The sequence below is a fragment of the Saimiri boliviensis genome, chromosome 16 (assembly GCF_048565385.1).
Source record: "Saimiri boliviensis isolate mSaiBol1 chromosome 16, mSaiBol1.pri, whole genome shotgun sequence".
In the NCBI taxonomy this organism is placed as follows: domain Eukaryota; kingdom Metazoa; phylum Chordata; class Mammalia; order Primates; family Cebidae; genus Saimiri; species Saimiri boliviensis.
In genome coordinates this window covers 81,147,009-81,170,183 of record NC_133464.1, presented here as the reverse complement: position 1 = coordinate 81,170,183, position 23,175 = coordinate 81,147,009, and the positions used below count along the sequence as shown (strand labels likewise).

The following is a 23,175-nucleotide window of genomic DNA, read 5'->3' as shown; positions in this document are numbered from 1 at the left end:
AGTATTAAATCGTAATTGTTTACAGAGTCATCGTTTATCATTATAAACTTTGTTTTTAAAAAAGCCAAGTCACTGTTATTTCTAAAACGAATCCTAACAGAAAAGATAGTGAACAGAAAAGGATCCCATATGTAAACATACACATACGGTCAGCCCTAGACCAATTCCATTTCGCAAATTTTATTTTCTTAACTTTTTCTCTTTTTCTTCATTCTTCCCTTCCTCTGTTTCAATATTATATTCTCTACACTTACCCACCTTTTCCAAACAAAATGTTTCACAAAAATCTGTAAGAAAATCTCAATAAAATGAACTGCATATGATTTATGAAAATATACTACCTTTGTCTAAGGACATTTGTCCATGACAAAAGACGAAGCTAAACATTAAAGGAATGACTCTTTAAGACACTGCCAAGGAAATATATTTGAATACAGTCAACTTAACAAAGGGGCTTTCTCAGTATACGCCCAATGTCATAACATACAGATAGTTGTCTCCAAGTAAAGTTTAACCTACCTGCATACGTGTCTAATAGAGAGTGCTTCTCTGTTGCCTTTTGCTCCTAAGTAGGCATTTTCCCCTAAAAAAAATAAGGCTTCTTTTAGCCTCCTTGTTTTCTCTAGTCTCAATCATAAACTTCTTTAGCATTAGATTATTACTAGAGGAAAAAACCTCTAAGGCCTATGCTTTTCAGAAATCAGTCTGTCCTTTTGTGGATGGCCAACTTCACTGAAACCATGTCTTCCTAATTTCACAATACAAATGGCACTCAATCAGGCCAATACTTTGAGAAAGACAGCAGTTTTTAAGTCCTGCTATGACACACAGGAGAGGCAGACATCCAATATAAGGATATCTGGGTCAAGTGGAATAAAAGAAACAAAGTATTATGCAAGTATAGTGGGAAAACAGTAATTTCTACTGCAATAATTTGGAAAAGTTTCTTGAAGAAGTACACTGGCTCAGAAAAAATAGGAGGACTCTCAATGGACAGTTATGGGGAACAAGGAACAACAGCTTTAAAAATTGATAGTTCAGAAATAGTTGATGCACTCTGTGTGGATATATGCATGTGAGGGGGTGGATGGACAGAAAAGAGGGTCTGACATACAGAGAGAAAGCAAGGGTTCCTGAGTCAAGAAATGATGTGACTAGATCCATGTGTCTGGGTAGGTAACTCCGGCATTGGAGTTACCGCAATGATGAAGGAAGGTAAAACAGAAAGTTACTGCAAAGGCCAAGATGACAGGTAATGAGAGCTTGAACTAAGGTAATGACTATGAACAGTCAAAGGGGGAATGGATTTGAGCAAATTTTAGGATATAAAAATTTTAAAATAGAGAAATAAGAGGGTAAGAAAAGGTATTAGGCTACTATAACCAGCATAGACATATCCAAGAAAAGAGAATTATAAGGGAACTTTCTTCATATTTCCTGTCAAAATATACCTATATTCCCTACAAAAGTTGTTTCTCATAAATACAAGAATTTCCTGGTATCTCAAAAAAGGCAAAATTTAATAATCCATTTACTATTTTACTCTACAAATTGTACTCTGTTGAGAAATAAAATGTATTTCAATTTACAACAAATGTCCATCATTATGAGGATTTGCAGCCTCAGGCCCTACCCTTCTGCTTTGAAAAACTGGGGCATTGTGCTAAACAATCTACAAAGCTTCTTCCAGCTCACTCCAGCACCTCACTTAGGGGTAGGAGGGTCAGGGTCTCAGCCCTGTTTAAAAAAAAAAAAAAAAAAAAAAAACAGACATGATAAACACCTATAGCCCACATCTGGCTGGAATATCAAAGTTCAATTACCTTACCTAAAAAAAAAAAAAATCATGCAGCTAGAAAAAGGTTGAGACGTAGGCCACTAAAATTAGAAGTGAAAAAACAAGAACACAGGACAAAGAATATTAGGATTTTTGTTATTAAACAAAAAGGGATGAGACTGATGTCACAAAATCATACACAAATTAAACAAGGATTAACCCATGGGGTCAATTTTGACATGTAAAAGAAATAGATTTGGAGAGGGAATTATAACCGCTAACATTTATTTAGAACTTACTATGTAACAGGCATAGTACCCACTGAGATGGAGAATTAACAGATTTAATCCTCATGATAACACTGAGTTGGATACTATTCTCACATTCCTCCATAAGGAAACTGAGAGTAAGTAATACCCAAGACCCAAAGCTAGAAGGCATGACAACATGATTCAAATCAGGCAGTCTGACTCCAGAGCTATAATTTTTAGAGTATATGCTGTACTTAGTACTTAAAGTATAATAAATATGATTAGGCTGCACCAACCAAAATATACACATACCTGTAAGTATACAGTATATACCATACACACACATGTACATATATACACATATGTTTACATAAACAAGTGAATGATAGATCCAAGAGTAAGTTACCCTCTATTGTTAACATCAGGGAGGCTACTTTTCAGAAGAAAACATATATTGCCATCTATATGAGGGCTAAAATGCTAGATGGACCTCATTTTTCAGTCTCACAAAAAATTTTCCACAATTTCGTATTTTCATTTTTAATTTTTACTGTAATAAAATGGAGGCTTCAAAATTTATACTATTTTTTATATCCACAAAATTCAAATAATTATGTGCTTCTGTGTTCAGATATCAAAATCAATTTGAATGAACATCAATTTGAACGAAACTGAGTAGCATCTCAAATTTTGAGTTGCTTATCAATCTTGCTCAAAGCTTCTTGGAACACATTCACTTACGTTTGTCATGGGGCACAAAATTTGTGCAATGCTCTGAATGCAACCTTTGTACATAAAAGGGTCTATGCAGGCCCGGCACGGTGGCTCACGCCTGGCTAATCCCAGCACTTTGGGAGGTCCAGGCGGGTGTATCACTTGAAGTCAGGAGTTCGAGACCAGCCTGACTAATATGGTGAAACCTGTCTCTACTAAAAATACCAAATTAGCTGGGCATGGTGGCACATGCCTGTAGTCCCAGCTACTCAGGAGGCTGAGGCAAGAGAATTGCTTGAACCCAGCAGGTGGAGACTGCAGTAAGCCAAGATTGCACCACTGCACTACAGCCTGGGCAACGGTGCCACACTCCATCTCAAAAAAAAAAAAGGGGAGGGGAGCGTCTATACAGAAATGTTTTAACCAAGCTTAAAGCTTTCCTCCTAGGGCTTTAAGACACAGATACCAAAAGGAGCCTTTGTTTCCTCATTTGAACAACACTGTCCTCTAAGGCCACTGACCATAACTTCGTAAATTAGTGCCTCAAGATCTGGAATCCCACTTGGTTTTTCTTGCCAATGGCTCTAGATAATATGAACAATTCTGGATATAACTGCCTCTATCCTTATCGACTAGCATCCTCATTGCAATCCGAACTCATGATTCTAGTAAAAGAAATTCACTTATATAAGTGAATTTACACTTACAAATTACACTTATATAAGTGAATTCACACGAATTTACAATATACTTACGTTCTAACCAGGTAAAGGTCAATTAGTAATCCATATTTACAAAGCTATCATTAGAAAGTAAGTTAGGAATAGACAATATAAAGTAAAACAAACAACAACAAAGGTATCTTGTAGGAACAGAACAGCACCTGTACTTTGGCAACTCTTTTACTCTCCTGCAAATTATTTTAAAGGAAGGAAAGAACTTCAAAGGCACCCCCAAAAGGCAAATATTGGGCCAGGCACGATGGCTCACACCCGTAATCACAGCACTTTGGGAGGCTGAGGTGGGTGGATCACGAGGTCAAGAGTTCGAGACCAGCCTGGCCAACATGGTGAAACCCCATCTCTACTAAAAATACAAAAATTAGCCAAGCATGGTGACGCGTGCCTGTGATCCCAGCTACTCAGGACACTGAGGGAGAAGAATCACTTGAACCGAGAACCAGAAGTTGCAGTGAGCCAAGATCACACCAATGCACTCCAGCCTGGACAACAGCACAAGACATCTCAAAAAAAAAAAAAAAAAAAAAAAAAAAGGAAATATTTAGCAACTTTTACTAAATTAGATCAGAATCAAACTTTCACATTTTGGATCTCAAACTCAAGAAACATTCATCTAATACTTAAACTTGTGGGTCTTGGTCAACAATAGCAGCAAATATCACCCAAAGGCATTACACCAATCCTAAAAAATCTTTGGGTTGCTGTTTCCATGGAAACAGCCTAGCTGAAGAAAACCTAAGAGTAAAGCAAAATACATTTTTAAAAAACACTTTATCTTGTTCTTCCCTATCAGTTAACCAGCATGGCACATAACTAACAGGCACATCCGCTAGGTACCAGAAAATTCATGATTCATTCAACAAATATGTGTTGGTTATCTGCTGCATGCCAGACACTGCGCTGGGGGATAGGGTTACTTTGGAGAGCTCATAGAGCTTAGTCTAGTACAAAGACATTTATTAGCCAATGACACAAAATGATCAAGAAATCTCACATTCTTTTGTCATATTAGGTTTTTGAAATCCACTGTACATTTTATACTTTTTTTTTAAATCACAGTTCAATTGGGACTAGCCACATTTCAAACCCAATGTCATCATAAGGCTAGTGTCTTGTATTGGACAACACGGGTACAGATATTCCAATGGGGATGAAAAGCATGAGTATCAGGAGTAAGTTGCTTCCTCAAAGAACATAAAATCTAATCAGTAGATTAATCACTATACAAGCAAAGTATATATAATACAGAAATATAACTGTAGAATTAGTAAAGAAATCGGTAAGAAACACTAATATATAATATATTGTGTAAGCAACTGTGTGTAGAATTCCTTCAGCTGCAAATGGTGTAAAACCTTACAGACACTGGCTTAAGTATAAAATAAGATAAAGGTGTGACTAACTCGGGGCTTTCTCCCAACTCTGCTTCCTCTGAATTGGGTTCATTCTCAGGCTTCATGTGGCAGCTAGTTACCAGCAGTTTTAGGGGCAGACTCCTTGTTTTGCTTCCATAATATTGCCAACAAATGCCCCAGAATTACATCTTCCTATTTCGAATGGTTGGCTTGGTCACGTACCTACACTGAACAATCACAGTAACTAGGGACATGTGATGCTTTAATGAGCCAGACCTGGGTCACTTCTGCAACAAGGCATCAAGTCAACTTCCTCAGAATCACACAGACTAAATAAAGTGGCTTAACACTGATTAAGCCCGATGGATGCCTTATCTTCCTTTAAGCATATTACTTGATTGTTTCGCTTGATAAACAACCTGGAAGAGTCTTAAAAAGTCCATTTCCAGTGATTTAATTATTTCTTCATAGCTCAATTTACTTACTATTATTACACGCTGGATACTGTACTAATTTCTTTGCAAGCAGTATTTCATTTAACCTTTCCAACAAAACCTATGAAGTAGTCACCATCATCATTACCATTTTATGGATGAAGAAAATGGGGATACAAGGGGTTAAAAACAACTAGGCTATCAGTGATTGGGATGGGATTCAAACTCCGGTCTATCTAATTCCAAAGTCCACATTCAGCAGTACCTGAAATTAAGAAATGTTTACTGTTCTCTCCCTCTTCCCCATCATTAAAGAAAAAAGAAAAAAGGCACTATATAAGCAACATGTGATGCAATTCCACAGAAGCCACATGATTTATAACACTCTATCTGCAGACATTGCTGAGAAAACTGATAACATCCCCAAAGAAAGAACATTACATTAATAAACTGGAATGATACTTCTCTAAATTTTGACTCCTCCAATAAGGCTATGATTTGGTATAATTAACAGTATAGTTAAGTTCTCAAAAATTCTCAGCCACAAGCTCATAGATAAATATCACTGAAGCAAAGAGGAACAAAATAAACTTTGTAAAAGAATACATCATGCACGAACAGACAATGAAAAGTTCTATTATCAATTATTATTTTCCCAAAAAAAATTTTAAAATTTTTATTTATTTTTAGAGACACAAACTCAGTTCTGTCATCCAGGATGGAGTGGAGTGGCATAATCACAGCTCACTGAAGTCTTGAACCTCTGGGCTCAAGCAGTCCTCCCACCTCAGCCTCCCAAAGTGGCTGGGATCACAGGCGTGAACCATTACACCTGGCTTTCCCAACAATTTACTATGAACATTTTCAAATACACTGAAAAGTTCAACATTTTCAGAGTAAACACTTGTATTTTACAAGTCTACCATGAAGATTTAACTGTATGTATTTTGTCACATAACTCCTCATCCGTCCTTGTTTTATCACTTCATGCTCTTCAAAGTAAATTGTGTAAGTCAGTACACTTCTCTCTAAATATGACAGTATGCATACCAACTCAAGTTCCCTATTTGTTTACATTTGGCTTTTGAGGTAGAATTTAAATACAAAAACAAGTAATTGCAATTTTTTTTTTTTTTTTTTTAAAGACTGCATTTTGCCATGTTGCCCAGGCTGGTCTTGAAGTTATGGACTCAAGCAATCATCCCACCTCAGTCTCCCAAGTAGCCAGGATTACAGGTATGTACCACCACACCAAGTAAAATGCACAAATCTTAAAGGTACATTAATTAAGCTTTTGATAGATACTACAACTATGGAACGCAAATCCCTAGTAAGATACAGAATAGAATCATCATTCCAGGTTTTGTTAATGTTCTTCTCAGCCAATCTCAAACCCCATTACCTCTAGAGGAAACCCCTGGTCTGATATTCTGTCCATCATAAATTAGTTTTGACTATCCTAGAGTATCACCTAAATGGGATCATAGAGTATGTACTCTTTTGGGTACAGATTCTCTTAGCATGTTTTTGAGATACACCTATGCTGTGGTATACATTAGTAATCTGTTTCTTTCCATTACTTGGCCGTATCTCACTGTATCATGTCCCTTAGTGATGGACAAGTAGGCTGTTCCCAGTTTTGGGTGATTACCAACAAGAACTTCTATGTACGTATGTTTTCATTTCTCTTGGGTAAACACCTAAGAGAAGGGTTGAGTCCCAGTGAAAACAGACACTTAGTTTTACAAGTAACCACCATACCTTTCCCAAAGTGGTTGTACCATCTGACTTCCCTAACAAGAATGTATAAGCTTTGGTTGCTCCATAGACTTTGTCAGCATTTAATGCTGTCAGTCTTTCTAATTTTAGCCATTGTGTTACTTGTGATCAACTAACATTTTAATTACTTTTGAGTTGAATCTATTTGTAAGATACAGCACAAAAACAACTGAGGTACATAAGATATAGGGCAATATTAAGAAAAATTACAATCTTATAGATTTTATATATAACTTTTAGGTAAACTTTTTTCTACTTTCAAGAAATCACATGATTTAAACTACACTTTCATTCAGTGTCTCATGAAATAATTATGCTGTCAAATATTAGCACTGTTGCTTAGGAAACTGGTAACAAAATACTAACTTTTCTTTCTAGCTCTTACTACTTAATAATATCAACAATTTATGGTTCAATTTAGAGCCATACATACATACAATTTAGATCAATAATATAAATTGAAAGATATTTGTTAAAAAAGAACACTGTCAATGTCTCTCTTTAAAATCTAATTCTCATTTGCTATACTAAAAGATTTAGTCACCTTTTCTAACATAATTCCATCTTGAAACTATGTCCTTTAATTAAGTTCTGGGGCACCAAGAATAGTATCTGATGCCACTCCTTAAAATAAAAACAATACACCTTGGTACAATTGCACATTCTGAATTGGCTTGTAAAAGCAGCACAACTGTCCAAAAACAAGCAAATCGCTCTTGGATATATTATGACATTTTTCAATAAAATATGCTTATGTAATCAATACCATTATAGAACTCAGCAGGTGACAGTCCAAATCAGTAAAGAGACATCTGCTGATGACAAAGAAATACTAACAACAGCCGCTTAGGGAAGCCATAGCGGTGTCTGAATAGATAAGCAATTTCATCGCCAGATACTGTTTTTTATGCAGTGTCTTACCTGTCAAGGGGCAGCCAATCTCTACATATTTATTGTTGACTTTTCTTCTACACAAATGTCAACAATGGGCCACAAAGTTTTAAGAAATGCTTCCCAACTACCTTAATGTCATGTACCTTACAATGACAAATTTCGAATTGGTGAAAAAATGACTATTACATATTCCCTCCACCAAAAAGATATCCAACTGCCATTTTAACACATACCCATCTTATTCATACCACTCTGCAATGCAACAATTTGTTTTGCTGTTTTTCTGAAACGTTTTCCTTACTTAAAAAGTATGTTTAAAAAAAATCACAGTATAAAATGAACACATACTCTCTCCATGCTATTCTGTGGTAACCTCTCAGATGAGGAGAACAGGAATGGCCAGCAGATCCACACACTGGACAGAGTCAGCAGTGCACTCCGTGCAAATGGCTCCTCAGCTATCGAGCACATTATGGGTGATCGAAGAGAGGGTAAAGAATAAGAATAAGGAGGGATGAGTGGAAGTCCTTTGACACTCCAAAGAGCATCACAAATTTCACCCATCATAAGTTTCACTACAGAATGGAAGAGTGTCCAACAACTAGGAATGGGAGCAAGATATCTCCAAATTATGGAGATATGACATGTATTTGGGAGAAGAGATTATACTTTTTTCTTACTGTTGTCTGTTGTCCAGATTTTCTACAACGATCTATTACCAAATATTCTACCACATAATTATTTTATAATGTAAAACATAAAAAATTCTACTATTCCAAATTAAAAAAGAAAGAAATCTATGGCTCAAAGGGTTGAAACAAAGATGTTAGTCTTTTTTTTTTTTTTGCAATCCCTTTTCTTATGCTTCTTTCTAAATCACCATTTCCTATTGAATTGTATTATTATTAAATTATTCCTATTTATTTTTTCTTCCCCTATCTTTTAATGCTGACCTACTGAATTTTAGTGGGGGAAAAAACAAACTTTTTCTGAAGAAAACACCATATGAAATGAATACACAGAATCATGCAGGTAAACATCTCACTAAATAAGTATCATCACAAGAAGGGTTTAATAAAATCAGTTCTTGCTGATAGACTATTAAAAAAGTCAGGATAATTATATGCTTTTTCCGGGCCCAGTCTCTGCAATTACTCTTTAACACCCTTACCCTTCTAAACATTTCACTACGTAAGCTTGAAGACCAGTAACCAAAATTAAACCTCAGAGAAGTTGAAGCAGTATATAAAGAATGTAACTATTCCTTTCTCTGGGTTTAATAGAGAGATGAATAGCAGACAGGCTGACAGAGGGACAGGTGGACACAGATAGATAATGCAAGCAACAGGTTTTTCCCTCTCAGCCTTTAAAACTGAAACCATGGGCTAGGTATAGTGGCTCATGCCTGTAGCACTTTGGGAGGCCAAGGCAGGCAGATCACGAGGTCAGGAGTTTGAGACCAGCCTGGCCAACATGGTGAAACCCTGTCTCTACTAAAATACAAAAATTAGCTGGGTGTGGTAGTGTGCGCCTGTAATCCCAGCTACTCGGGAGACTGAGGCAAGAGAATCACTTGAACCCAGGAGGGGGAGGTAGCAGTGAGACAAGATTGTGCCACTGCACTCCAGGCTGAGCAACAGAGTGAAACTGTCTCAAAAAAAAAAAAAAAGAAAAGAAAAGAAACCATGGTTTCTATAAAATCATTCAACTGCATTAAAACAAAATAATTCCTCTGAGGTTCTATTGAAAAATTATCTCATTATGAGTCTAAGAACATGACTGTGGCCATTTACACTTGGAACCTATCTCTTCATTGGCCAGCTATGTAGGTTAAACTAAAATGATCTTTAAAGTCCTTTTGAGCAAGAAGAAAGAAAACAATCATGATTCTACCAAAACTGTAACTTTTCATATAACCCTAGTAAAGAGTAAGACAGCTTTTAGATCAAAGTCTGGTTTCCAATCATATGTAATCATATTATCTTGTCCAAATTGTGTATTACCTCTGAAAGTTTCTGCGCTCCAGTCCTTAAATGCAAAATATCAACCTTACAGGATTACTATGACAATTAACTACTGAATGAAACTTAAAGTTCCTAACTCAGAGAGAGCCACAGAGCAGTCATACATATGGCAGTCATTATAATGATTAATATTGGCAGTTGCAAAATTCTGTCCACTTAAATTTCACAACAGAAAGAAAAGCAATGTAACACTGAAAATATTAAAACCTTCTATGGCCATACTCATTAATTACTGAAAACAATTTACCTTTTTTCCCCTCTAGATCTAACATCATATTCTAATTGAACTGAAAGAAAAGACCACCTTCCTACAGCGCTTTTTAGAAGAACAAGATGGATGCACCTGACGATCCCCAAAATGAAAGCTAACCTAAGAGTGTCCACTACAAACATTAAAACTGTAAAGGGACGATCTGCAGACTTGATGAACACTGTAAAATGCACAAAGATCTTTCCAATAAGCAAACAGATGTGTTAAACAAATAATTTTTAATTGAGCACAATTTGTACTATAAAATTCCCTAATAACTAAGCTTTTAAGCAGAATCGGTATATCAAATAGGTTTTAGTCCATGGTTGTGCTACATTTGCTACACCAAAGCCACTTAGTAAATATCCTATTTTAAGTTACGATGAAGATGCCCAAATTAATTTTTATTGTGTTCAGCATTCTCTTGAAAAAGGATTAAGCAACAGGGTCATGATTTATAGCTCAAAAGACAAAAAAAAAAAAAAAGCTCAAAAAAAGGCTCAAATAATCATTTTGCCCATAATCATATCCAACAAAGAAAACCTCTGTATAATAATGTCCACATGTCTTTCAAGAGATAAACACTTTCCTTAAGGTAACATCATTAAGGTGGGATCAGCAAACAAAAGGTGACCAAGTTAAATTTCCAAAAAAATTTGCAAAGTATAACAAATTTTGCACTATTTTAAATCATGATACAGAACAGTATGAGTTTTTAAATATCTATGTATTAATATATAGATACACACATGGGTTTATACACACAAAATGTGCCTGGAAAGATATACAAAAACCTAATAGCAGTCAACTCTAGGTGAACCAGGCAGCTGGGGTGAAGAGCTCACCTCAGGCCTGTTTTTCATGAAGTATCTTTCTGAACAGATACACTTTCCTGTGTATGGAAGTACATTTATGGCAGGAGCAAGGGAGCATGCACAAAAAGAAAGAAAGTAGAAATTAGCTTGGTCCTTACATACATGATTAAAAATTAAAAAGTACACAATCAAGATCTTCATATCAAAAATAACAATTTTATGGAGCACTACAACTGAAGTTGCATGCCTAGATAATGCTTTTTTCTTACTGCTTCACTTCTGTTTCAAAAGTAAATAACTAAAACACAAACCTAAATATTAAGTCTCATATTTAGCTGCAAAGTTATTTCCTATCATAAAAATGAGAGAAATGTAAGATATTGTTACATTTAAGAATTTTTTTTGCAAGACAGTTTATATATATTCTATTCAAGCTTTTTGAAATGTCCAGTGTTATAATTCATTTTTAAGAATCAATTTAATATTCAGCTGTAATCACACCAGCACAGAAACAGACAAATTGGTGTTTTCTTGTATTTACTTCCTCTACTGCTACTTAAGGGAAATCTACTATGGCATTCCTAGTTTCTAAAAACACAACACAACATCAATTGATGAGTCATGGGTACACTCCAAATTCTTACGTACCAAAGGAAGCAGGGCACTAAAGTCTTACACAATTGTAAAGACTGTCTAATAAGCTCAAACTAAGAGTTCTTTATAAGTTGACATAGATGATAATTTTTAAAGGAGATGTGAAAAACTTCAAAATAAAACTGCAAATTCCACAGAGTGATAAAATTATTTTCTCTTTTTCCATCTCCTAATAACTGGCAGGGCTTTTTTCTTTTCTTTTTCTGTTTTTGAGACTGAGTCTCGCTCTATCGCCAGGCTGGAGTGCACTGGTGAGATCTCAGCTCACTGCAACCTTGGCCTCCCAGGTTCAAGTGATTCTCCTGCCTCAGCCTCCCAAGTAGCTGTGACTACAGGTGCACGTCACCAAGCCCAGTTAATTTTTGTATTTTTAGTAGAGATGGGGTTTCACCATGTTGGCCAGGATGGTCTCGATCTCTTGACCTCGTGATCTGCCCACCTTGGCCTCCCAAAGTGCTGGGATTACAGGTGGTAGCCACCGTGCCTAGTCAGGGTCTTGTTTTTCTTAATTCAGAACATACGAACATAAAGTACTGTTGAAATACTGAAAGGTATAAACTCAAGTGTGTAAAAACTCAACAAACTCCCAGCTTCCTGAAAGTCCAACTTATCTGAGAAATAATTTTGTATATGCCTTGTTTTGACTCTTAATTATTTCCAGCTTTCGCTATTTAACCATTTCACTGACTGGAAAACCTCCAGGAAAGGGTACAAAAGGGCAGGAAGCAAAGATAACACTGTTCAATTTCTTTGGGCAGTACTATTTAAGTTTCCCTGGTGAAGAGACAAATAGCTAAAAGGAAATCTGGAGACCAGCTGCAGATTCTAGTAACCAGCATAACAGACCATTAAGATCTAATGTAGCATCTAATTTTCCCCCTGGTATCTGTCATTATCCTTTTCATTAATTGCTTACCTATTTACTGTTGTTTGTCTTCCTGCCCTCCAGCATGTTAACTTTATGAGAATGGAGATCCCACCCATCTTGCTCACTGCTATAGTCTCACCATGGAGAACAGTGCCTGGCACATAACAGGCATTCCATAAACACCTAGTAGGAAAATAAGACATATATGTACTCAGCTAACTTGGGACCTGCACAGTCATGAAAACGCTGAAATTTACTTTTGCTTGAAACTATTCTTTACTCATAACTTCTAATAAATTTTTATTTTGCCTTGTCACAAAACTGTATGCTTTTATCATCTAAATATATTTTTTTATCAAAGTAGAGTAACTGTACTGAAATTATAATCTAACTAGAATAGATTTCTGAGAACAAGAACTTCCATAATTCACTTTTCTATCCCAAATCTCTAGAATGGTACACAGCATAGTATAGGCATCAAATATTTGTTGAAAAAAATTATTTTAAAAGAATGATAAATGGTGGGATTATAAGTAATATTTATTCTCTGCATAGTTTATGATTTCCTGCATTTTCTACATTAAGCACGTATTAATTTAAAACATACACAGTGTGATTTTAAAAACGAAAATCACATGTATCCCTTATATCTTCATGTAGTTCACAATGTATGAAATAAGGTAAATCGAACAGATGTGCTGCTTAATCTCCAAGGGTTACCAAATAGAAAAACATTCTTTAAAATTGAGGTATTGCTAATTTTTAAATTAAACTTAAAATATTACTTTTAAGAACATTAAGCTTTATTGTTCAAAGATATCCTTCCAAAAATCCTACCATACTTGCAAAGCAATTTATTTTAGGGTTTTTTTTTTTTTTTTTTTTTTGGTGTGGGGGACAGAGTCTTGCTCTGTCACCAAGGCTGGAGTTCGGTGGCATGATCTTGGCTCACTGCAACCTCTGCCTCCGAGGTTCAAGTAATTCTCCTGCCTCGGCCTCCCGAGTAGCTGAGATTACAGACACGTACCACCACGCCCAGCTAATTTTTGTAATGGGGTTGTCATGTTGACCAGGCTGGTCTTGAACTCCTGACCTCAGGTGATCTGCCCGCCTTGGCCTCCCAAAGTGCTGGGATTACAGGCATTAGCCACCATGCTGGGCCCAGAGAGATTCTTTTTGAAGACAAAGAATGTCATATTATAAATGAACAATTTAAACATAATGGTCTGCTTTCCCCAGACTATCGACTGTTTCCAGATTGGCATCTCGCAACTATAAGAAATAAAAAGAGCAGAGAAATTCACACTAGGATATGCTATGAAGCAGTTGAGAACTGTATTCTAGCCCAATAACTGATATCAATTCCCCAATTTAAAACTATTCCATGTATTTCAGATCTTTCCCTCTCTTTGCTATAAGCAAGGACTCAGCAATATGTTTAAAATATTTTGTTTAAATGCTTATCCTACACCATATACAAAAACTGCCTCAAAATGGACTAAAAACCTAAATGCAAAACTTAAAAATATAAAAATCCTAGAAGAAAACATAGGAGAAAAGCTTCATGACACTGGATTTGGCAAGGATTTCTTGGATATGACATCAAAATTAAAAACTTTTGCACATCAAAGGACACATCAACAGAATGAAAAGAACAGAAGAAAATATTTGCAAATCCTATCTGATAAGGGGTTAATATCCAGAATATGTGAGGAACTCCTACATCTCAACAACAAAACAATCAGAATAAAAAAAAAAAAATTTTAAGGGTCAAGGATATGAATTGACATTTCTCCAAAAATGATACAGAAATGGCCAACAAGCATGTAAGAAGTTCATTGCTAACCCCAGAAAAATGCAAATCAAAACCACAACAAGATATCACCTCATATTCATTAATATGGCTACTATTAAAACAGAAAAGAACAAGTATCTGCAAGAACACAGAGCATGTAGATAAACAGGAATCCTTTTGCACAGCTGGTCAGATTGTAAAACAGCGTAATCACAATGAAAAACGATATGAAGTTTCCTCAAAAAGTTTGACTACCATATGATCTAACAATCCCACTTCTGGGTACACATCCAAAAGAAGTCAAAGCAGAGTCTCAAAGAGACATTTGTACACTCAACGCTCATGGCAGCAACAATAGCCAAGAGGTAGAAGCAACCCAAATGTCCACTGAAAGATAAACGAAATGTGGTGGATGTATACAATGGACTATTATTTAGCCTTACAAAGGAAGGAAATTCTGTCACATGCTACAACATGGATGAACCTTGAGGTCATCATGCTAAGTGAAATAAGCAAGTTACACAAAAAAAGACATGTACTGTATGATTTCATTTATATGTGTGATATCTAAAGTATTCAAATTCTTAGAAACCGGAAGAGTGGTTATCAGGGAGGGGCTGGGGAGAGAAGGAAATGGGAATTTGTTTAGTGGGTATGGAGCTTCAGTTTCACAACATTAAAAAGTTTTGGAGATCTGTTACACTGTAATGTGAATATATTTAACACTGTACACATAAAAATGATTAAGACAGTAAATTTTACGTGTTTGTCACAATAAAGAGAAAAAGCTGAAGCAACGTAAAGTATTATTCTGCTAAATATTCATTACTTTGGTTGGATTTATTTTACTTCAACCACTGAAAATTCAGCATTTCAACTGAGATACACTATAAGTAGAAACCATTTCATCAGATTTCAGTACTTAATATGGAAAAAAAGAATGTCAAATCACATTAGTAATTTTATATTGATGAAATGTTAACATATTTTGAACATACTGCTTTAAAATATTGAATTTTTAAAAATGTTATGCTTTAAGAACAATAATTAGAGGGGAATGTGAGGTCAATGGAGCTGTGTTTATTTTATAAAGTTAAAGATTGAGCATATTTATAGGCTGCTGTAAAAAAAGAAAGCAGGAAGAAGAGATTAAACATAAAAAAGAGGCCAGGCACGGTGGCTCACACCTGTAATCCCAGCACTTTGGGAGGCCGAGGCGGATGGATCACGAGGTCAAAAGATCGAGACCATCCTGGTCAATATGGTGAAACCCCATCTCTACTAAAAATACAAAAAATTAGCTGGACATGGTGGCGCCTGCCTGTAATCCCAGCTACTTGGGAGGTTGAGGCAGGAGAATTGCCTGAACCCAGGAAGCGGAGGTTGTGGTGAGCCAAGATTGCGCCATTGCACTCCAGCCTGGGTAACGAGTGAAACTCCTTCTCAAAAAAAAAAAAAAAAAAACAAAACATAAAAAAGAGGGGACTTAATTAATGAAGCTTCTCCTGAAAGGGACTTGAAGAGATAACAGGCACATGTGGAAAAACAGATCGGAGAGTTAAGAAGGTAAAGTTCGGAAGGGGACAGACAAAGTCCTAGAGAAATCACAGCAGATCGTCTCATTTCCTCCATGAAATAACCAGATTATTTGCAGATTATATAGAAGAGGTAGAGTGGGATAAAAGGGTTTGTAATGATGAGGTTTTGGAATAAATCATGAGTGATGATGAACAAAACCCTCACTGGGTCTAACAGGACCCATATGATCAGCCCATGGCCTACCTCCCTGGCCTCAGGCCCTGCGAAGGTTCTAGCTCTCTCTCATCCACCTCCTCCCCCTCCCTCAAAGGGCCATCCACCTCCAACTGCTTCCTCTGAGGGTTTACCTGTGTAACACCTATTCAGCCAGGAATCTGTTTAAGGACAACTTCTTCAGTGAAGTCTTCAGCAATACCCAACTCTGCAAAGACTAGGGTAGTTCCCCTTCTCATAACCCCAGACAATACCGTAAGCCAGCACCATCCAACAGAAAGACAACGTGAGCCACACGTGTCATTTCCAATGTACCAGTAGCTATGTTTAAAAAATAAAAAGAAACAAGTGAATTATTATTATTATTTTCTTTCTTTGTTTTTTGAGACTGAGTCTAGCTCTGTAGCCCAGGCTGGAGTGCAATGGTGTGATCTCGTTTCACTGCAACCTCCACCTCCCGGGTTCAGACGATTCTCCAGCCTCAGCCTCCCTGGTAGCTGGGATCACAGGCGCTTGCCACCACACCCTGCTAAATTTTGTATTTTTAGTAGAGAGGGGGTTTCACCATGTTGGTCAGGCTGCTCTTGAACTCCTGTCCTCAGGTGATCCACCCACCTTGGCCTCCCAAAGTGCTGGGGTTACAGGTGTGAGCCACTGCGCCTGGCCAAATTACTATTTTGAGACAGGATCTCATTCTTGTTGCCCAGGTTGTAGTGCAGTGGTACAATCACAGCTCACTGCAGCCTCAACCTCCTCGGCTCAGGTGATCCTCCCACCTCAGCCACCTCAGTAGCTGGGATCACACGTACATGCTAACACGCCTGGCTAATTTTTTAGAGAGAGATTTCACCATGTTGCCCAGGCTAGGCTCAAAATCCCAGGCTCAAGAGATTCTGCTGCCTTGGCCTCCCAAAGTGCTGGGATTACAGGCATGAGCCACCATACCTGGTTGAATTATTTTTAATATTTTATTTAACCCAATAGATCCAGAATATTATCTTGAATCTCCTCTAGATTGTAAACTCCATGAGGATACCACAGCATTCTAACCTCAGTGTCAGACTACAGGATATGTTAAGTTTAAGATTTCTAACATGGAAAACAGGGAAACAATAAGGTGCCAAATGAATGCTAAAATACAGTGGAAGCAAGCCAGGCGTGGTGGTTCATGCCTGTAATCCCAGCACTTAGGGATGCCAAGGCGGACAGTTCACCTGAGGTCAGGAGTTCGACACCAGCCTGGCCAACATTATGAAATCCCATCTCTACTAAATAGACAAAAATTAGCCAGGCGTGGTGGTGGGCGCCTATAATCCCAGCTACTCAGGAGGCTGAGGCAGGAGAACTGCTTGAACCCAGAAGGTGGAGGCTGCAGTGAGCTGAGATCATGCCGCTGTACTCTAACCTGGGTGACAGAGCAAGACTCTGTCTCCAAAAAAAAAAAAACAAACACCGTGGAAGCAAAGGTTACCCAGGGTTGAGGAGCTAAGGGCATCAGTCACCTGGCTGCAAATGATTAACTCCTTGATTGAATGTCAAAGATTTTTAAATTCTACAAGGGCAGAGACAATCTTGTGTGTGCCACCCAAGTCCAGCACTTCTTAGGTACTTGTTAAATACAACTAAACTGAAAGTCAAAGTTCAAATGTTAAAAATCACAGAGAAGTGAAAACTGACTTTGCAAAAAACTGTATCAGTGAAAACGTTATAGCAGTAGGGAGATCTTAGCCAATAATCATCTTGCCTTTAGCTTTCAAGCTGACTTTAATTATTCTTGGGCTTAAACCAAGCTAATCTGGGGAGACATTTAGTTTATAGTTTAAATGTTAACAGCCCTTCCCCAAAATTCAACTGTCTTTGTAAGTAAAGCTAATGAGGGCCCACCAGACTAGGCAACAGAGGAGCCTGAATTCAGCTAAGGTGTAGACATTAACAATTGCCAGCCACTGTTCCAGAGGCCACAGGATAATCAACTTTCTCAATTACTCCTGCAGAAAACGTGCAAGAGTCCTGGAGATAACATACTGGAGAACCTGAGATTGGCGTTTCGAGATACCTGTTCAGGTTTTTTTTTATTGGACCCACTGACCACTTCTGTGGCCTCACCCAGAAGCCACTGAGAGCATAGGAGGACCATTTCCCACACCCCTATGATTGTGCCCCCAACCAATTAGCAGCAAGCATCCATTACCTAGCCTCTCCAACCCCTTCCCCCAGACTACCTTTGAAAATAGCCCCCAAATGCTCAGGTAGGCTGATACAGGTAATAATAAAATTCCAGTCTTCTGTTTAGCAAGGTCTATGTGTGTAAAATTCTTTCTCTATTGCAATTCCCCTGCCTTGAGAAATTGGCTATCTCTGGGCAATGAACAAGACGAACCCACTGGGCGGGTACAAAAGAAAAAGCCACAATACTGAAATAAGACTTAAGTAAAGGTCTCCAATTTATGTGTTCAGTAATTATTTATTAGTCTAAATGATAAAGGTTCTAATAAACAATTAAGTCTTTACGATTAGCAGCTGAAATCCCAATAGAAGAGGGTGTGACAGGTATAAATATTTCCCAGACTTACCTTACTTTTATCTATAAAGCAAATAGCTAACAGAACCTTGGAAACTGACAGGAAATAAAAATACACTCAAAAGTGTTATTTCTATTCTCTTACTCAACAGTCATCAACACAGAATACATCTATGTCCAAATGTGGGTTTTCCCCCAACCCCGATACACAAAGCAGTGGATGCCAGCTGGGTGTCCTCTGATTCAATTCAATTCTGGCACTGTCTACCTGGAGATATCCTCAGATCCCAAAGCTGAGAGCTCAGTCTCTAAGACTGCTCCCCTCTCCCAGACACCAGTCACGCAGGGCTCTGGAAATGCTGACTGACTGGCCTCAATTTGGGGTTCCCATGTCCCCTCTTTGGGTTCATTTGCTAGAGCAGCTCACAGAACTCAGGAATACACTTACTTAGGTTTACCAGTTTATTGTAAAAGATATCAGAAAGGATACAGATGAAGAGATGCATCCTCTTAGCATATGGTTACTAATAAGTTTGAGTATCCACATGCTCAGCCTACACCAGATTAGCAACAACTCCTCTATGGGGTGGAGCTTCCATGCCCTCCCTGGGGATGCTACCCTCCAGGAACCTCCACATGATCAGCTATCCAGCTATCCAGATGCTCTCTGAACTCTGTTCTCTTGGGCCTTTTATGAAGACTTCATAACGTAGGTATGGTTGGTTAAATCATTAGCCATTGATGATCAGCTTACTCTTCAGCTCCTCTAACCTCCCTGAGGGTTGGTGGTGGGGCTGACAGTCCTAACCCTCTAATCCAGCCTTTCCAGTGACCAGGGCCCATCTTGAAGCTACCAACGGGTTGCTGCGTTCAGTCAACTCATCAGCATACAAAAAGACATGTAGCACTCTGCAGATTCCAAGGAATTTGGGAGTTGTATGCCAGGAAACAGGGATAAAGACCAAATATATATTTCCAGGATTACGGAAGCTTTACTATAGCCAAATACAACTTACGTTATATAACATACAGGTCATCAAAACTTGGCTATCAATACTTTTTACACTGGCCCCTATTGCATACCTTAGAGCAATGTGTTATTTAAAAGAATTCTAAGATTACTTTTCAAGAAAAAAACGAAACCCTCATTTGTTTTACATATGAAGGTGATATGCTTTTAAAGTAGACACACAATGATTGTTTTATAGTATATTACTTGCCTATTGCCTATTTTCTGCATTTGTATCTATTCCTCATTTCTCCTACTCAGCCTAATTTTTTGAGAAAAAATAATTTTTCCCTGCATAATTTACCCACTAAGTGAAAGTGACTGTCAAAAGTATCAATCCTAAATCTCCAGGCTGGAAAGATTAAACATATAAGCTATGCTTACATCCTATCCTCCACAACAATTCTGTTCCTATCTTTCCAGCTATCTTTATCAAGACATTAGAGGCTCTGCAGTGGAGTTTTGCAAATAACCAAGAGAAGACAAATTTACGACGCGGCTATTGTCAGTTTACTTCTGAACAAAGCCATATCTCTATCAAATAGTTGAATCATAAGCCATCAATCTCTTACAGTTCTTCTATCTTCCGATAAGAACATGCAACACTTCAAGCTTCCTCACTGGATCAATTCTTTTTTGCTTTCCCTCTGACCAACAACTGTGCCAAAGATTTGGAGAAGTCTGTGAGCCAAGCCAGATGAAAGCCAATTTGGATCCAATTTGTTCATTTATACATACTGCCGACAAAAGGAGTCAAACTGTAAAATATTTGAAGAGATTTATTCTGAGCCAAATATGAGTGACCACGGCCTGTGACACAGATCTCCGGAGGTCCTGAGAACATATGCCTAAGGTTGTTGGGGTGCAGTTTGGTTTTATACATTTTAGGGAGGCATGAGACATCAATCAAAAAAATTTTAAGAATTAGATTCGTTTGGTCCAGAAAGGTGGGACAACCGCAGGTGTTAGTGGGGGATGGCATTCCAAGCTATAGGTAAATTTATACATTTTCTGGTTGACAATTGGTTGAGTTTGTCTAAAGACCTGGGATCAACAGAAAGGAATACCTGGGTTAAGACAAAGAATTGTGGAGACCCAGGTTCTTACTTTCAGAGGAAGCCTTCAGGTAGGCTACAATAGGTTGTAGTAAAATGTTTCTTATCAGACTTAAAGTCTGTGTTAATGTCAGAGGAGTATAATGAGTAGTATCCAACCCCCATTTCCCAATCATGGCCCGAAACTGTCTCTCGGGTTAAATTTTAAAAGACCCCTGGCTGAGGAGGAAGTCCATTCAGATGGCTGGGAAGGGGAGAGAGTTTGGAGTTTTATTTTTGGTTTACAATATATTAATATTTACTGTTTAAGTACTTACACATTCTGCAGTTAGTAAAATAGATAGGATCCCAGCTCTAGGAAGCATGCATTCTAAAGGACTGAACCTACAACGCCTGGTTCTTTAGAAGCATACTAACTTGAGGACAATTTATTTTTGTAGTGTTATGAGCACTTGCTTGTTAAAAAATTCCTCTTAATAACTTCTCAGTAGGCTAATACACAAAACAGCCACCTTTTCTGAATCCAACCAAACAAAATAACTTATTAACCACAGATTTTCCTACTGTTTTATACTTTCTGAGGAAAAGAAACATATGCCAGGAGAGCTAAAGGGTATGTGTTTTGTAAAACTCTCAGGCCTTCCAACAGCATCAATTTTGGCAGGTCTGCCCCAGTCTTCCAATCCTACATGCAAGATATATATATATATATATATATATATATATATATATATATATATATATGTATTTTTTCAACCAACACTGCTTTCTAAATAGAGAACCTATGAAATGAGATCTATGATTATCTTTGAAAAACCTTGATGCACTTGGATAGCGGACGATGGGTCCATGAACTACGGCCCTATAACGGGGTGAAAGTTAAATAGTTCTTCATAATAAAATTTAAAAATATTTGAATTTTTGGGTGGCAATCAGAAAAAAAGAGAAAGAAGACAGGGAGAAGGCCAGAGCCAACCAGATTATAAGGGCCTGGAGTCCTCCTTTCTTTGATGGTGGCCAAAATGTATTTTAAGGATAGAAATGCCTAATATTCAATGTCAACACTTCTGGCATTGCTCCACTGTGAACTCCTTCACCCTCCGCTTCCTCTGAATCTCCCATAAAGCTTACCATATCCATGAAGGCTTTCTGTTAACTCTTTTTTTTTTTTTCTATTCTTTCCTAGCTCCTGTGAGACACAACTAACCAACAACTGCATCATGGATCTCTCAACCATCCATTTAGCATCTCCTTAGATTGATCCAAAACTCAACTTATCTTCCCTTCCGAACCTCCACCATTAATCGTTTTTACCTGCTCCTTCTTGTCTCCTCCAACATTCCACTAGCTTATTAATGTCATCATCTAAAGGAACAGCTAATATTTACTAAGCACTTGGAATATGCTAGGTACCCTGCCAAGGGCATTACATGCGTAATTTCCTCAAACTCAACTCAACAGGTACGATGATCATTTCCCAAATGTTAGGAAATCAAAGTTCTGTCACGATAGTAATTCTAAGGGTAAGTAACAGAATTAGAATTTGACCCCCGTTTTAATTCCACAGCCAGCTAACTGGTACATGCCAATGTCTGAAGTCAAACAACTCAGGATTCATCCTTTCCTCCTTAAGTCTATCTAGTCACTTACCTAGTCCAGCCTCCTAGTCATACCTCCTAACTGCCACGTTTCTCCTTCCACTGCCAGTGCACTAGCATTTACTAAGTCCTTACTATGTGGCAATCACTATTCTAATATACGTGTTTTGTCAAGTTCTAGCATCCAAATTCTGAGATGAAAAAACTAATGAACAAAGAGCTTTTAGTGTATGACACAGCCTGATTCTACCCCAGTTAATCTGAATAGAGAATCCCTGAGCACTCAACCCCTGCATCATAACAGCCTCCAACTTAGTCTGGTTATCGCTCATCTGGAAGCCCACCATTCTCCAGAGGCTGCAGATAGTTTTCTGGAATGCGAATGTTATCATGACATTCTCTTGCTTAAAATTAGCAGCTCAGTATTACTGACTGGATAAAGTCCAAATTTCTTAATCTGGTATACAAAATCCTTCATTTTTCTGTTCAAGTCAATTCAGCAAATATTTTAGTGCTCAATGTAAGCAAGAAAAGGTGCCAAGTGATCTGAAATGAATAGTATACATGTCTCTGACTACTACTTTCACCTTGGACCCTGGGTCCTTCAGCCAGACAAGCCCATGTGCAAAGCTCAGAATACAACAGCCTAAAGATACATGCATTTATTTTTAAGTGGTCTGCGCGCCACCTGCCTACAAAGTACAAAACCCCAAACCAATCTGAAGACGAAGTGCCTATGTGACACCTATTCCTATAGGTCTCCAGGCAGAAATGCTCCCTCTTTTAAGTTCAAATTACTTCAGGGCAACTGGTGGAATAAAGGATCAGTTTCCAAACAAGAAAATTTCTGGGCAAGAACCAACCCCTGCCATCAATGCCTGGCATGCAGT

The 23,175-nt window shown here is 37.7% G+C and overlaps 1 protein-coding gene across 4 annotated transcripts in view; it reads right to left on the bottom strand.

The window, feature by feature from the left end:
- LNX2 (ligand of numb-protein X 2) overlaps window positions 1-23,175 on the bottom strand; it is a 74,719-nt gene that overhangs the window by 50,109 nt on the left and 1,435 nt on the right. The window contains exon 1 of one of the 4 annotated variants that reach the window (XM_074387912.1): window positions 520-21,375. The exons of 2 other annotated variants lie outside the window; for them this stretch is intronic. The gene's annotated coding sequence lies outside the window, so the exon portion shown is untranslated. Of the gene's footprint in view, window positions 1-519; window positions 21,376-23,175 lie in introns of those variants that run through there. One more of the 4 variants, XM_039473218.2, reaches the window with a different exon arrangement.